At 39.6% G+C, this 15,964-nt stretch overlaps 1 long non-coding RNA gene across 2 annotated transcripts in view; it reads right to left on the minus strand.

Moving 5' to 3' along the window:
• LOC147354994 (uncharacterized) overlaps nt 1–15,964 on the minus strand; it is a 398,573-nt gene that overhangs the window by 18,310 nt on the left and 364,299 nt on the right. The window contains exons 5-6 of one of the 2 annotated variants that reach the window (XR_015143927.1): nt 11,833–11,925; nt 10,262–10,501 (exon numbers count right to left, since the gene is read on the minus strand). The exons of the other annotated variant lie outside the window; for it this stretch is intronic. This is a non-coding gene — a long non-coding RNA (uncharacterized LOC147354994). Of the gene's footprint in view, nt 1–10,261; nt 10,502–11,832; nt 11,926–15,964 lie in introns of those variants that run through there. 2 annotated transcript variants of the gene reach the window in all.

The following is a 15,964-nucleotide window of genomic DNA, read 5'->3' on the forward strand; positions in this document are numbered from 1 at the left end:
GGAGTATCGTCAGTTAATAGTGCTGTGTTAGTTTTAGGTGTACAGCAAAGAGATTCAGTTATACATATACATGTATCTATTCAATGGCACCCCACTCCAGTACTCCTGCCTGGAAAATCTCATGGACAGAGGAGCCTGTTAGGCTGCAATCCATGGGGTCGCTAAGAGTCGGACATGACTGAGACTTCCCTTTCGCTTTTCACTTTCATGCCTTGGAGAAGGAAATGGCAACCCACTCCAGTGTTCTTGCCTGGAGAATCCCAGGGACGGGGGAGCCTGGTGGGCTGCCATCTATGGGGTCGCACAGAGTTAGACTTGACTGAAGCGACTTAGCACAGCATAGCATTCTTTTTAAAATTCTTTTCCCATTTAGGCTATTAGAGAATGCTGAGAGTGTTCCTTGTGCTATAGAGTAATATTATCAATTTCAAATATAGTAATGTGTACATGTCAATCCCAACCTCCCAATTTATCCCTCGCCCCTCAAGTACACCTATATAAAAAAATTTTATTCTAATATATTTTTCCACCTTTATCCTATACACCCTAGGATTCCCTAACAAACTTTTCCAGGTATTTCCATATAAGGTGAAAACAACTTGTATTCGTTTTGCTTTATGGGCAATAATTTTGCCAGTTTGTTTTCTGGGTAATAATTTTGTTTACCTTTATGGGTGGCCCTAAAGCCTGCCAAGACTGGATTCTGAAAGCAAAGGGAGATGGTTGAGCTAGTTTTGGAAGGGGATCCAGAGTCCCCAGATAAGCAAGTTTCACAGGGGATGCTGATGCAAGTTTTTCAGAGAGAGGCTGACGGATTTCCTCAGACAGTAAACTCTGTAAATGCAAGTTACCCAACGAAGAAGCCAATATCTTTTTCCATAAACCATACTTGGCTCCTAGTCCAGAACTTGAAGAGTTACAGAAAGAGCTTGGACAACAGCTGGAGCAGCTGCAAGCCGCATTGCTTCTCCAGGCCCTCCCAGTGAGCCAGTAGATAGTGACAGAATGCATCCTCACCCTCTGCCAGTACCCAGGCCCACACAAACATTTAGGGCTAAGGGACGCATCCACCTTTTCAATCGCATACAAAATTCTCTTGTGACCTACCCTAACCTGAACCACACAAGGAAGAGAATTCAGGAAAACATAGTCTTCAGTTCAGTTCACTCGCTCAGACGTGTCTGACTCTTTGCGACCCCATGAATCGCAGCATGCCATGCCTCCCTGTCCATCACAAACTCCCGGAGTTCACCCAGACTCACGTCCATCGAGTCAGTGATGCCATCCAGCCATCTCATCCTCTGTCATCTCCTTCTCCTCCTGCCCCCAATCCCTCCCAGCATGAGTCTTTTCCAATGAGTCAACTCTTCACATGAGGTGGCCAAAGTACTGGAGTTTCAGCTTTAGCATCATTCCTTCCAAAGAAATCCCAGGGCTGATCTCCTTCAGAATGGACTGGTTGGGTCTCCTTGCAGTCCAAGGGACTCTCAAGAGTCTTCTCCAACACCATACTTCAAAAGCATCAATTCTTCGGCAATCAGCCTTCTTCACAGTCCAACTCTCACATCTATACATGAACACAGGAAAAACCATAGCCTTGACTAGACAGACCTTTGTTGGCAAAGTAATGTCTCCGCTTTTGAATATGCTATCTAGGTTGGTCATAACTTTCCTTCCAAGGAGTAAGCGTCTTTTAATTTCATGGCTGCAGTCACCATCTGCAGTGATTTTGGAGCCCAAAAAAATAAAGTCTGACACTCTTTCCACTGTTTCCCCATCTATTTCCCATGAAGTGATGGGACCGGATGCCATGATCTTCATTTTCTGAATGTTGCACTTTAAGCCAACTTTTTCACTCTCCACTTTCACTTTTATTAAGAGGCTTTTTAGTTCCTCTTCACTTTCTGCCATAAGGGTGGTGTCTTAGCTAGGTTGAAACAGCAAGGAAAAAAAAATCATCACAATTTCCTATCCAGATTAATGTGGGTTTATTCTCAGATATGGGCTTCCCTGGTGGCTCAGCAGTAAAGAATCTGACTGCCAATGCAGGAGACATGGGTTCAATCCTTGAGTCAGGAAGATCCCCCAGAGAAGGAAATGGCAACCCACTCCAGTACTCTTGCCTGGGAAATCCCATTGATACAGAAGCCCAGTGGGCTACAGTCCAAGTGGTCTCAAGAGTCAGATTCGACTTAGTGACTAAACAATAATATCACATATACAGTGATGTTAGAACCTTTCTTTTTTCCTCTGTTTGGTTTGAAACTGATTCACATGAAGTATCAAAGTTTGGTGACTATTTCCTCATTGTCCTACTTAATTCTGACTGAATTCTTTAATTTTCTTGCTTGATGATTGGATATTGTATTTGTATGGTTTCTGAATAAATAATACAAAGTCTCAGATTTGAGGTGCTAATGAGAATCCTTGACTGCGGACAAGGTTTGCCAGATTAATACGTGGTCTCAGTCTTCTTCAGAATTCTCATCAGTCTACAGCATGATCATTTTTGCATTGGATATCAAAAGCACATTTGTGTGCTGACATAGCCTGCTGAGGAGAAAAAATTTTCAGATATACAATGCATATTTTAACACCATCATGAGATTCCCTTGCTGCATCCTCATGCATGGCTGATAAATTATTGAATACTTTATTTATTCAATTCAAACAAAACCCCAATGATCCCTAATATTTTCTTTCAAAATCTCAGAAGCTGATAAATTTCTAGGTCCAATATTTCTGTACAGGAGAAAGCTGATTGGAAGAGGGAGCCTGTAGCTTCTTGAAATAACACTTTACATAATATTGACAGGAAAAAAAATCAAGGATGAAGAAATTATTGATGTGACAGGTAACCCTAAATTTGCCATCAAGCTATCAGATCAGATCAGATCAGATCAGTCGCTCAGTCGTGTCCGACTCTTTGCGACCCCATGAATCACAGCACGCCAGGCCTCCCTGTCCATCACCAACTCCCGGAGTTCACCCAGACTCACATCCCTCAAGTCGGTGATGCCATCCAGCCATCTCATCCTCTGTCGTCCCCTTCTCCTTTTGCCCCCAATCCCTCCCAGCATCAGAGTCTTTTCCAATGAGTCAACTCTTCACATGAGGTGGCCAAAGTACTGGAGTTTCAGCTTTAACATCATTCCTTCGAAAGAAATCCCAGGGCTGATCTCCTTCACAATGGACTGGTTGGGTCTCCTTGCAGTCCAAGGGGCTCTCAAGAGTCTCCTCCAACACCACAGTTCAAAAGCATCAATTCTTCGGCGCTCAGCCTTCTTCACAGTCCAACTGTCACATCCATACATGACCACAGGAAAAACCATAGCCTTGACTAGACAGACCTTTGTTGGCAAAGTAATGTCTCTGCTTTGAATATGCTATCTAGGTTGGTCATAACTTTCCTTCCAAAGAGTAAGTGTCTTTTAATTTCATGACTGCAGTCACCATCTGCAGCGATTTTGGAGGCCAGAAAAATTAAGTCTGACACTGTTTCCACTGTTTCCCCTGTTTCCCCATCTATTTCCCATGAAGTGATGGGACCAGATGCCATGATCTTTGTTTTCTGAATGTTGAGCTTTAAGCCAACTTTTTCACTCTCCACTTTCACTTTCATCAAGAGGCTTTTGAGTTCCTCTTCACTTTCTGCCATAAGGGTGGTGTCATCTGCATATCTGAGGTGATTGATATTTCTCCTGGCAATCTGGATTCCAGCTTTTGTTTCTTCCAGTCCAGCGTTTCTCATGATGTACTCTGCATATAAGTTAAATAAACAGGGTGACAATATACAGCCTTGATGTACTCCTTTTCCTATTTAGAACCAGTCTGTTGTTCCATGTCCAGTTCTAACTGTTGCTTCCTGACCTGCATACAGATTTCTCAAGAGGCAGGTCAGGTGGTCTGGTATTCCCATGTCTTTCAGAATTTTCCACTGTTTATTGTGATCCACACAGTCAAAGGCTTTGGCATAGTCAATAAAGCAGAAATAGATGCTTTTCTGGAACTCTCTTGCTTTTTCCATGATCCAGAGGATGCTGGCAATTTGATCTCTGGTTCCTCTGCCTTTTCTAAAACCAGCTTGAACATCAGGAAGTTCACGGTTCACGTATTGCTGAAGCTTGGCTTGGAGAATTTTGAACATTACTAGCGTGTGAGATGAGTGCAATTGTGCGGTAGTTTGAGCATTCTTTGGCATTGCCTTTCTTTGGGATTGGAATGAAAACTGACTTTTTCCAGTCCTGTGGCCACTGCTGAGTTTTCCAAATTTGCTGGCATATTGAGTGCAGCACTTTCACAGCATCATCTTTCAGGATTTGGAATAGCTCAACTGGAATTCCATCACCTCCACTAGCTTTGTTCATAGTGATGCTTTCTAAGGCCCACTTGACTTCACATTCCAGGATGTCTGGCTCTAGGTGAGTGATCACAGCATTGTGATTATCTGGGTCATGAAGATGTTTTTTGTACAGTTCTTCTGTGTATTCTTGCCGTCTCTTTTAAATATCTTCTGCTTCTGTTAAGTCCATACCATTTCTGTCCTTTATGAAGCCCATCTTTGCATGAAATGTTCCTTTGGTGTCTCTGATTTTCTTGAAGAGATCCTTAGTCTTTCCCATTCTGTTGTTTTCCTCTATTTCTTTACATTGATCGCTGAAGAAGGCTTTCTTATCTCTTCTTGCTATTCTTTGGAACTCTGAATTCAGATGTTTATGTCTTTCCTTTTCTCCTTTGCTTTTTGCTTCTTTTCTTTTCACAGCTATTTTTAAGGCCTAGGGTAATCAAATATTCAGTTCAGTTCAGTCACTCAGTCGTGTCCGACTCTTTGCAACCCCAGGAATCGCAGCACACAAGGCCTCCCTGTCCATCACCAACTCCCGGAGTTCACCCAGACTCACGTCCATCAAGTCGGTGGTGCCATCCAGCCATCTCATCCTCTGTCGTCCCCTTCTCCTCTTGCCCCCAATCCCTCCCAGCATCAGGGTCTTTTCCAATGAGTCAACTCTTCACATGAGGTGGCCAAAGTACTGGAGTTTCAGCTTTAGCATCATTTCTTCCAAAGAACACCCAGGACTGATCTCCTTCAGAATGGACTGGTTGGATCTCCTTGCAGTCCAAGGGACTCTCAAGAGTCTTCTCCAACACCACAGTTCAAAAGCATCAATTCTTCGGCACCCAGCCTTCTTCACAGTCCAACTCTCACATCCATACGTGACCACTGGAAAAACCATAACCTTGACTAAATGGACCTTTGTTGGCAAAGTAATGTCTCTGCTTTTGAATATGCTATCTAGGTTGGTCATAACTTTTCTTCCAAGGAGTAAGCTAGGGAAGAACAAAAGCTGACTCCATGTTGGATCTCTTTTATTTTACCCTTTGCTTTTCTTCTTCTTCTTTAAACTATAATTTCTAAAAGGAAGCTTTCTATAGCTGTAAACATACATAATGACTGGCCTCAGGGAACCGTGCCCCTCTGCCTGAATGTTAAACTGCTGCACCTCTGTTCTGCTCACAGGGAAACACCGTGCCCCTGCCCCACCGTGAGTAGCTGCAGAAAAGAAGAATCTCATACATCCTCTCCCTAAGGCTGGCCAAACCAGAAGATATTTTGCAAGACTTATTGCCTCTTTGCTTGACTTCCTCACTCCATCCCCCTTTCTGTTCTATAAAAGAAACTGGCATCCAGATCCCAATAAGATTGTACCCTAGGACTGCAGTCCACCTTCTTCTTGGATGCCAGGCTTTCTAAATGAAATCACTATTCTAAGGAACACCTCATCACCTCAACACCTGATCTCCAGGTTACTGGTCCATTATTCAGCAAGTAGACTAAGCTCGGAATTGTTAACAGAGCCACTCTGGGTGCTGCCACTATCTTTACTTTTGCTTTGCTGTTATCTAAGCCAATATCCTTTGAAATATCCAGTTTAGTAACTTACCCACTGATGGGCAACAATAAGAAGCAAGACAACCCACATCTAAATCTCTTCACTTATATTTTCTCAGCAAAGTTGGCAGGAGGGAAGGAAGGAAAAAGAGCTATCAGGAAGAGATGGTCCACGGTTTTAAGGCTTTATCAGACCTCTGACTTTCCAATATTTTTGACTCTATGCTTCCTACAAGGCTTTCCAACAAGCTAGTAAAATTTTGTTTAGTTGAAAACATGGAGGTGATTTGCAAATATCTGAAAGGGGATGATTTATTTTTAGGATTTTACGTTCTTGCAGCTTCAGGTTTGAATCTCCACTACATTGGACAGAGGAGAAGACACACACGACCACATTAACTCTATTTCTGTGAGATGGGAGGGTGCTAAGGATGAAGGGGGTAAGAAGTGGTTTCTTGAGGCTGGAACTATCTAGCTTTCTTCTCACTTTCTAGTCAGTCTGCTCACATATGGAATTTTCTCTAGACACAGTTGTTGGTGAAAATAAGCCAGTAATTCTTGAAAATTGTTTCTTCAATAGAGCAAGTACTATCTCTTATATACTTTTTAAATATGGATAAATGTTTATTATATATTCTTATGTCTACATTAGTCTAATCGACTCCTTCAAAGAAAGTTTTCATAAATGTTATGATTCTTTCAAATTTTGCACATAAATGAAAATGTACATGATTGAAGGTTTTATTTTCTGAGGACACTTTAAATGAATTCTCCAAATCACTGAGTATACAATGTCAGTTATCACAGATGTATGAATTTGGATGGCCCAGAAAAATAGTACACAGAAGTTATTTTCAGGAATTATTTATAATATCATTCCTGATTCATTCCCTTATATATATTTCTGTTTATGTTATGAATTTAAGACTATCTCTGCTTTAGAGATAACTAAAGTTTATCTTGAATCAAGTATTATTTGAATTATATAGATGCTTATTGAAAGTCAAAATATAACTGAAATTCTGGATACAGTAAGATGATAACTTCCTTATCTCTTTGTGCCTCAGTCACCTGAGTAAATCTACATTCTTCCAAAAGAGGTTCTTTGGGGGGAAAAAATTGACATCTGGGTCCCTATCTATAACTTCCCTTATCCATGTGACCAGATCAACTCTCATGACCTTTAAATTTCTTTAGAAGATAAACCAATTCAGACTGAAAAAAAATTTAGTTAAACCAATAGTCTGACTTAAATCACCAATTTTATTTTATTATATTTTGCTTTGAGATTGAATTGCACAGAGAACAGATTTTGGAAAAATGGTCTGATGAGTTCATGGCTTCTGTCAAGAGCTCTTCCATATAACAAACATCCTTTTGCTAAACAAACAGAGTTTTGACTTGATCGTATTGTTTCCATTCTCTGAAATTAATGAGAAAGAGTCTCCAACAATCCAAACCTGTGTACAGAGTCAAGATCTAAGACATCGCTAAGTCCTTACTGGAGCTAGTGAGGGCTGTCTTAGATGTTTCTTCTTGCTTCTGGGCAGCTCTCCTGCCTGAATCCAAGGGTAGGGAAGGAACTGCCACATCCTCAGGAGTGACATCTAACAGGGGTTGGGCAATAAAATGGATGCTATAAACCATGATAACTCATGAGTCTGGATTAGCTCCTCAGAGAATTTTCTTTCTCTAAAGTTCTGAAGGGGGATTCCCCCAAGAGTAACAAACATACACAAACTGCAGATCTTTTAAAGACATAATTACTTTGCCCATAAGAGACCTAAGACACATGTCTGCCTGTCTCTGTTTGGAATCACTGCCACCTCATGGATTAATGAGTTCTGTATCCTCCAATTGCCTCATTATATACCTCTCTCTGCTTTATATGAATAGACAAATTTATCAGAATACACTTTAATGAATATGAATCATTCCTTTTTTAATGATTTAAACTAACTGGTTCATAAGTAAGCCATTAATGAGGTTAAAAATAATATATACAACCTGTGGGAAAACCTGTGTAGTAATTGGGCTTGTTGCCAAGAGCACCAAAGACAAGGTGGGGAGAAGAGGGGCTATGACAGTGGAAAAAAAGAAAAATACCCTTTTCCATTTTTTAAGGTTAAAAAAACAGTCTTTTTACCAGAAAGCTTAATTTTATAGTGCTGTGGATTCACACAGCCAAAAATTTGGCGACCGTATTCAGAACCACACAGGTCTATTTTATAATAAAGAATTCAAAACATCCATGTTTGTTTTCTCATAGAAAAAGAAGTCTCAGTCTTTCTGGTTATGATGCCTCTCCCACATTTTGCAGTTAAGCATCCCCAAGAGAAGCAAACAGGAGTCTGTGGTCTGAATGAGGTGTCTCAGTATTTTAGCAGCTACTTCTTCTTTTCAATGATAGCTTCTTCCTAGTAGTTAGTTTCAAGTTAAACCTGAAGTTCATGAAATGCATGTCTTTAAAGAGAAAGTCTCCCTGTATATGTGTTTGGTTTAATACCTGTCTATCCCCCTTTAAATGTAAATTCCATGAGAGCAGGGACTTCATTTTCTGCTCAGTCTTTAGTGCCTGAAACTGGGAGGGTCTGACCCATAAGGAGTTATCAATAAATATTTGCTGAATAACCAGCGAGAATATGAGGTTTTAAAATGTTAAAACTAACCAAAGAAATAATTTTATTAAAGCATAAGTCTAGGAACTAAGGTTTCCCTTAACTAAACAGTACGATCTGATTATTCAATATAAAATTTGTAAATGAAAACCAGAGAAATTAATTTCATGATTTTTCATTTTGAAAAGTGTAATATAAGTGGACTTCTGAGATCAGATTTATTTTCGATAAAAACACTGTGAACTCCATCTCATTATATTGATTGACTTCTTTGGCCAACAAGTGTCTGAAACGGTATAAGTCAAAGGCATTAGCAGGTTCATTCATTCAACAAATTAGTATTAGCACCCCTGCTATGAAAGACTCTTTGCTAAGTATTAGGCATACAAAGCTGAAAAAGATATGCTCTTCTCCTGAAAATAGCCTGTGGTCCAAAAGAGAAACAATAAATCAAAATTATAACAGCACACTATTCCTATGATAAATACTCATGCAGAATGCTATCTGAGCTCAGAGTGGGGCACAATAATGATTGAGGATGGAGGGGGACAGAGAGTGCTTTCTTAAGGAGGTGCTATCAGACACGTATCTTGATAGATGAGTTGAATCTAATAAGAGGAAGAAATGGAGAAGGACACTTTAGGCAGAAGGCACTGTATGTTGAAGGCAGAGTGACCTGAAATATCATCAAGCAATTTGAATACTGTCCCCTGTGACTGGAGAAAGATCAGCTTGTGTGAGAGCAAGGAGATAATCTCATGCTTCCGGTGTGTACAGGCTTTACCAGTGTTCCGTAATCATTGTACAATCTCTATCAAAGTAGAGACCCATTAAGATACAATCCTTCTTTTGTTTGTTTTGAGTAACATTTGTGTAAGCAATCAAGGAACAAACTTGTGGTCTTTCTCCTTTTTTGTTTTTGAGATGAGGTTTTTACATCTGAGGCATTTTATTCATACCATCTGTTGAAATGGTCATTGTCAGGTATTGATTTAGAGCAAATAAACTTACATAAACTAATTCCACTGCAAGAGTCATTAACTGTACATTTTGGAGTGGGCTTCTCCGCTAGAATATTACGCCAATCTCTCCCCATAAGAACTCTTCCAATCCAAATGAAGTGTTCTAATGAACTGGTCACAAACCAGTTTCTCAGTTGTAGTGAAAAGGATACTTTATAGGCACTATAAATCATGAAAAATCAATTATCTTTATCTGTCAATCATAAAATTGTAAGGTTATGGACAAGGAGAAGTGTCTTAAAGCAGGAAAGAATGTGAGAAGTATAGAGAATTTGAGACAATGGTGGAATAAAGAAAAATAGAGTGGAGAAGCTGAATGGCAATTTGTATCTTGTAGCCTGGGGTAAAGGATAGAAGTGTTGTCTTGCAGGGAGACAGGGCTGGAGAGGGAGGCAGGAGGCAAGGGCCAGGGACCTAAAACCTTGGGGATCAGTTACTCAACTTTGCATTTAAAATTCAAATGTTGAAAGAAAATTCCGTAAGCAAACCATAAAACCTATATTTCCACTAAATAATTTTCAACATTTTCTTTCATTAACATTTAATGTTGTCAGAGCTTGCCATTATATACTATTTTCTAAAGAATATGTCTCCAATGTCTTCAATATCATTGTTCTTGATATCAATAGCTCTATGTATATATAATGGAATAATATCTTTATAAAATACCTTCTTGAGTTAACATTTCTTCAAGCATGCATGAGATTTCAAAATAAACAGGAGAATTTAACTTTTTGTTGTAACACACATTTATGCCTCCAGTTACATACACATTTGGACACCAGCAGTATCACCAATTATTTTTGTTTTCTTTAAATGCAGAAGGAGTTGGAAGGGAAGGCTTCCGTCCTTTTAGCCAGATAGGAGCTTCTGTACTAAAAAGCACTTGCTGAAACATATATAAACTCTTCCGTTTAATTAATCCCATTTTTGTCACCATGAGTAAACCAGCAGAGACAGGGCTTTTCAACCTAAGGAAAAGTAAGAAAATAATAAATAAAAAACAGCAATGGAAAAGCTGGTCTTCTATCCACCCACCTCGGGCAGAGAATTAAAACAAACAATGGCAACTAATTAGCATTGGCCCTGCAGCGTTCTAAGAGGCCAAAAATGAAACACCCACAAAAGAAAATGGCTCCTTATTCACTGCACTAGTTTGCTTTTACTTTTGAGTAATGAATAAATAAGACTCAAAAGATAATGCAGAAAATAGGGAAGCAGAGCGAGGTTGTAACAAGAGAGTGTTTAGATTTGTCCTTAGTCCAAAACTAAGCCTGTAAAATTTTCAACTGAAAACTGTAGAACATTTTTTTTTAATTTATTTTAGATTTAAAATGAATATCTGACACCTCCCTTAACAAGTTATTCAGCAGAATGAATAAAATACTTTAAATAAGTGGAAAAAAGGAATGGAAATAACTTGTAACTCTTCCAGATGATGCAGCAAACACTGATGGATTTTGCCTTCATCTTGAGGCAAGAACCTGGTCAACGGAGGCTCCCTAAAAGGACTTCACAAGTATTTTATTTCCTGCTTCCTTTGTCAACAAGCTGACATATCATGGGTGGCACACACACGTCCCCTGAAAAGTTGAACTCTCCCTGCGGAAATGGGCTCTATTAAAAAAAAAAAAAAGTAATATATGTAAAACAAAAAATTCAGGCCCCATTTGCTCTGAGGTCCCAAAGCAAAGAGATGGACTGTCTAACCTGGCTCTAAAATTGGGTCAAAAAGATAAAATGACTTGAAAATATGGTAGCATTGTAGAAAGAGTTTACCTAGACTTCCAGAGGAATTAGTGTAAGGGGAACAAAAATTTTGGATGCTGATTGAGTGAGTGAGTGATAGTCGCTCAGTTGTGTCCGACTCTTTGTGACCCCATGGACCTTAGCCCGCCAGGCTCCTCTGTCCATGGAGTTCTCCAGGCAATAATACTGGAGTGGATTGTCATTTCCTCCAGGGGATCTTCCTGACCCAGAGATCAAACCTGGGTTTCCTGCATTGCAGGCAGATTCTTCAACATCTGAGCCACAAGGGAAGCCCCTCAAATAAATCAGTTTTCCTTAAATATTTTTGGTAATGTCTAGTATATTAACATGCGGTGTGTCCATGATACATTGGTGAAAAAGTTGCTGGGATCCTGAATTGCATGATTTCATTATGACCATAAAAACAACAACACAAATGGCACAGCCACTCATGTGTCTTTGTGGTACACATGAATACGTGTGGTGTATACGAATGTACATGTGTGCCTGTAGGTGTTCATAGAAAAAAAAGGACTGAAAAGACACGCATTACCCAATAACAGTGACTAGCTCTAAGTAGGGCAGGAAGAACAGGGGCTCCATCGTGGTGAAGACACGGTATATACCTTGATGTTGTTTCAAATGTCTGCAATGAACAAAAGTCGTTTTGTAAATTTAGAAGAAACTTAAAAAATAAGTTTCCTTAATTTCTAAAGCCTCCAGCTGCTAAGTCAAAGATGCAGCTGAGTGGCTCTGATGAGTAAAAGCAGGTATTACCTGAAGCATCTGTCTCCCTCCTCTGCTCTGATACCAAGCTTTCTCCAACTTATACTGAGAAGATTTAAAAAAAAAAAAAAAAAAAGATCCATCTTCTTTCTAAAAACAAATGTAAAGAGAAGAAAAGAAAGGAAGAGAAAAAAACATCCTGGGGCTGTTATACTCACTGGGCTTGGGATACTCTGAAGGGCAGTAGTGGTAGAATTATTCAATCCTTTATGAAATCTCCTCGCATTGTTGGAAATAAAAATTTATTTGGTCACTGGAACTTGCTCCCTGGAGTACCTCATAATCCTCTGATCACAGTAGAGGATTATCAGCAGTGAAAACTCAAAAGACCTCAGGAAACCTGATGGGTCATTGAACATTATTTGAAAAATGTTGGTCTTTAAGTTATCACTATATATTAAGACTTACTAACTAACTGCAAGCTCACTAATCACCATGAGTTTATTGACAAAAATCTTCAACAGAAAATCAATTTTCTTGTTCAAGGTGGAGAGTTTGCTTAATTAGAATAAGCATTTAATAAGGGATAAACACTGCAAACTTACCTAGGACCATCATTTTTTCACAGGCAAGCCAAATTAGTTGATTATGTGAACTTCCTTTTCAAACGAAAATCATCAAGAGAGGGCTATCTTTGTCCTTAGGCATCTTTATCCTGAAGAGCTAAACCGTTTTTCCTGAGATAGCTAGGGGTGGTTTAGAAAAAGTGTCTGTGTATTCAGCGGCCAGGCCTGTGGGGCATATTCTCCAGACTTCCGCCGCTCCACGCCCAGCTCTCCTCACCCTCCCCAGAAACTCAGAAGCAAATAATGTGGTCAAAAGAGATGTCTCCAGAGTTCATATTTGCCTTTGAATATAAATGAGATTGGCAAATATTTTAAGAGGGATAAATTCTTAACTTAGGTGCCAGAAAGAAAAAGGCAAACCAGATCCTGTGAAGGTATTTACAAAGTGGGCAAGTTTGCATAAATCACAGTGTCAAACACCAAGAATGCAGGTGGAATGGCTTTTCCCCTTGGATGCTACAGAAACAGCAGGAGTTCAGAAAAGACACAGCTACCACTTAGGTGTGACTCCGGAGAATTCCCTGCAGAGGAGCCCTCCCTGCCACTGCGGTTCTGCTGCTTCCTCTGATACTGGATCTATTTAGAGTCCTGGACCCATCAGGAGAGTTCCCAGAAGTTCTGGAGTGACTACATTCAATTTATAAAGAAACCTTAGCTCATACACATCTAAGTAACCAGGTTGTAAAGAAAAGACCAAGGTCATGCAAGCACAAGCTACAGTTAGCAAGAAGCAAGAAGCATGGAGGTTTTGTTTACAGAACACAATGAGGAACAACAATTTCTCATTTTCGTGACTGATGTGACCCATTTTAAAACATGCAGGTCTCCATGAGCCAAATTAACCATACATTTTCCAGTTCCTTATATCATTTGGCTGTGTGCAGCCAAAAGTCTGAAACAGCAAGTTAATTTATGTACACTTCCCTTGCCAAGTGTGATTAATTGATGTAATATGTCAATTCCTTTTATGCAAATGTTAAAAATGCATCTTCATTTATATCCATATATACTGTAGATAAATGCTTTCAGCAGAGATGATTTCATTGGGGCAGTTGTGGGCTCCTTCCCAGTTCAGTTTAGGGGATTTTTATTGCACTTACGTACAAAAGATGCTGTGCTTTGTGCCACGGAGGAAATAGGTAAAAATCTTTTCTGCTCTCAAAGAGCTTAAAATCTAGTAGGAAAGATCAGCTTTGCCCCCTCCAAATACGGCATCTGAACCCCCCTGTGTTCTTGACCTCAGTATATGGAGCTATTTACTATTTGTTACTAAAGTCAAATATTCAGGAGTCATCCTTTATTCCCTCTTACCTGTACATCATTTCACCAGCAAATCTTATAGATTCTATTGCCAAAATGTATCATGAATTTGCCTTCTTGTCACCTTATCTGTTACCACCTACTGTATCTATTGCTAAAAACAAATTATTTCCAAACTTTAGTTGCATAAAACACCTATTTTTTTTTAATGCCCATAGATTCTGTGGATCAGGGCTTCATTACAGGGACAGGCTGGAAGCCACAGCCATCCGATTCATTTGCACGTTGGGTGTTTGATGCTGGCTGGGGGCTCGATGTCTCAGTTCTCTCCCTCTGGGTCTCTGCATGTGGTCTCTCCACAGAAGGTAATTCGGGCTTCCTCACAGTGGGGTGGCTGGCTTCCCACAGTGAGTGCCCCAAAGAGAAAGAGCAAGGAGGAAGCTGTGTCCTTTTATTGTCTATCCTCTGTCATGTTCTAGTACCAGGACTGTGCCTGGCCTATGATAGGTGCCCAAGGAATATCTTTGAAATGAGGGGAAAAAAAAAAATATATATATATATATATATATTTTATAAAATTTATAGAAGAATTTTCCTGGAGAAGGAAGTGGCAACCCACTCCAGTATTCTTGCCTGGAGAATTCCATGGACAGAGGAGCCTCATGGGCTACAGTCCATGGGGTCCCAAAGAGTTGGACACGACTGAGTGACTAACACACACACAGACATAGAAGAATTGATTGTATGAAATCTCTGAAGAAAAGTATCAAGTTCAAAATGCAATGGGTCGCATTTAACCAGAAGGATCAGGGAAGGCTTCATAAAGGCATATTTGAGTTCTGTTTTGAAGCAACGGTGTGACAAGAAGAGAGAGATAATGGGGAAGGACGGGGCCACTCAGAAGGGTAAAGCAGAGTATTGAGGGAAATTCCAAGAGGCAAATATAGACAGAAAACACAATGCTTAAGAAGTTAATAGGGGAAAGAGTGGAGGACTAGTGTGGGCCAGACGATGAATGCCCCTCATCGTGCCGTTTAGGCGTTCTGACGTTATTCTACAAACAATAAGGCCCTATTTAACTGTTTTCAGCAGACACTGAGACATGAAGCTAATTGTATCAAAAGACTGTCTTAGCAAGAGGAATGAAATTGATTAAATGTTATATACATTTCCCCCCTAGATATGTTATCTTCCAATAGGCCTAAATTATCCTACAGAACTGTTAGCTAAAATCCAATTCAGAAAACGGAGGCAATCATTCAACTCTATAAACTAGAACTTGATGTCATTTCTACTTCTTACAAGCAGAGAGTCCAGGGATATTCTCAGGTAGAACTTTATTTTCTCTGGAATTTACACCTAATTACTAAAATTCCTCTTCCATAATGTACATACGATTGGGTTCTACATGTAAATATTATGATTGGTCACTTTTCCTCTTAGCAATAGCATGATTTGCTTAAATTAAACATTGGTTTTAGGAAATTGCTTTTCTCAACTTGAAGGTTTTAGGACCTAACTGGGGGGTAGGGGAAACATTGTGGCTAAAATAAGGGAGATGCTGACTGCTATATTAATTAATTAATTAAAGGGAAATAATCTCTAAATACAGATACCATTCATCTGTGAGTTTCCAGGTTCACAGAATAGCAATTTATTACTTTCTATTTTAATTCAGCTACCCCAAGAAATGCAGATGGCAGTGCTTCCCAAAAGGGATACAAGTTTTCTCTATTGCAGTTTCCAATGTAGAAGCCGTCTTACCTTTATAAAATCTATTTACCTGGTGGCAGGAGACCAGAAGGCTTGGAGCAATAATGTCAGTGCCAAAATATAAATCATCTTAACCAGGAGGATTTTTCCCCATGGTGCCTTTTTTTGAGGACAGATATAAATCCAAGAGGAAGACAGCTCCTTAAATACAGGCACAATATTACGCTAGTGAACAGTAGTTCAGAAACAAACCCCTAATATTGATCTGCTAATATTTAGACTATTTCTGTTTAATGCCACCCTTTGGATGGACAATTTTAGATTTGTCTTCCTCTTAATTCTCATCATAGCTGTCGCTAT

The sequence above is a fragment of the Bos grunniens genome, chromosome 17 (genome assembly GCF_055505025.1).
Source record: "Bos grunniens cultivar Pamir isolate PY7600 chromosome 17, Bosgru_T2T1.0, whole genome shotgun sequence".
NCBI classification, from domain to species: domain Eukaryota; kingdom Metazoa; phylum Chordata; class Mammalia; order Artiodactyla; family Bovidae; genus Bos; species Bos grunniens.